The sequence below is a fragment of the Micropterus dolomieu genome, unplaced genomic scaffold, assembly GCF_021292245.1.
Source record: "Micropterus dolomieu isolate WLL.071019.BEF.003 ecotype Adirondacks unplaced genomic scaffold, ASM2129224v1 contig_14166, whole genome shotgun sequence".
Taxonomy (NCBI): Eukaryota; Metazoa; Chordata; class Actinopteri; order Centrarchiformes; family Centrarchidae; genus Micropterus; species Micropterus dolomieu.
Window position 1 is genome coordinate 3656 of NW_025743152.1, and position 773 is coordinate 4428.

Below are 773 nucleotides of genomic sequence, written 5' to 3' on the forward strand. Positions count from 1 at the left end.
TACTTGAGCTGATTAAACGTTAAACATCCTTTAATATAAATTGCTCTCCACAACCCAAAGACAAAACGAGTACCACCGTGCAGGGAAATGAAAAACAAGTTTGATTACTGGGTTTCCTGGGTGTCCTTTATCTCCTCGAGCTCCATCAAGTCCCGTCTCTCCCTGCAAACACAAAACCAGAAATACACCTCAGTACAGAGAAGCCGAAACCCCCTCCTGCGCATTACTAAAAACAAAAACCACACATCTACTGTACATCTCCTGATTTTACTAGCCTCGCTAAACAGAAATCATTATTTTTGCCCCCCCGTCTGTCCCTATTTTACAAAAACATCTTGTAACCTTGTCTAAAATTATCAAACAATACCAGTATCATAACCAGTACCCTTAAAGTGATACCGATACCAATAGAGTACTTCATTTGATACTTGCCTAAAGCATTAATCATCTAATGGCTTTCTTTAAACTACCAAGATGTTGATATTCGTACCTGCTCGCCGTCGATTCCTTCCAGGCCGTCTTCTCCGTTCTCTCCCTGTAGCAACGGATGAGAAGCAACTGTCACATCTCACTGCCGTCCTTTGTTAATGTTAAGACTCCAAACTAAAATATTTCGTGGACTTAAGTATTTGTCCAAACACTCTGCAGTAAATGCAACACTTCACATCACTTCTTAGATTAACTGGCTCTAGACTTTACATTCCAGCAGCCCTGAGTCACTCACCCTGTTGCCCGAGACTCCTCGGTAGCCCTGCGGATACAAACAATAGGAT

General features: G+C 41.9%; 1 long non-coding RNA gene across 1 annotated transcript in view; it reads right to left on the bottom strand.

Moving 5' to 3' along the window:
• Window positions 1–102: 102 nt before the first annotated feature.
• Window positions 103–773, bottom strand: part of LOC123966753 — a 1934-nt gene continuing 1263 nt past the window's right edge. The window contains exons 2-3 of the long non-coding RNA XR_006824064.1: window positions 491–535; window positions 103–162 (exon numbers count right to left, since the gene is read on the bottom strand). This is a non-coding gene — a long non-coding RNA (uncharacterized LOC123966753). The remainder of the gene's footprint in view (window positions 163–490; window positions 536–773) is intronic.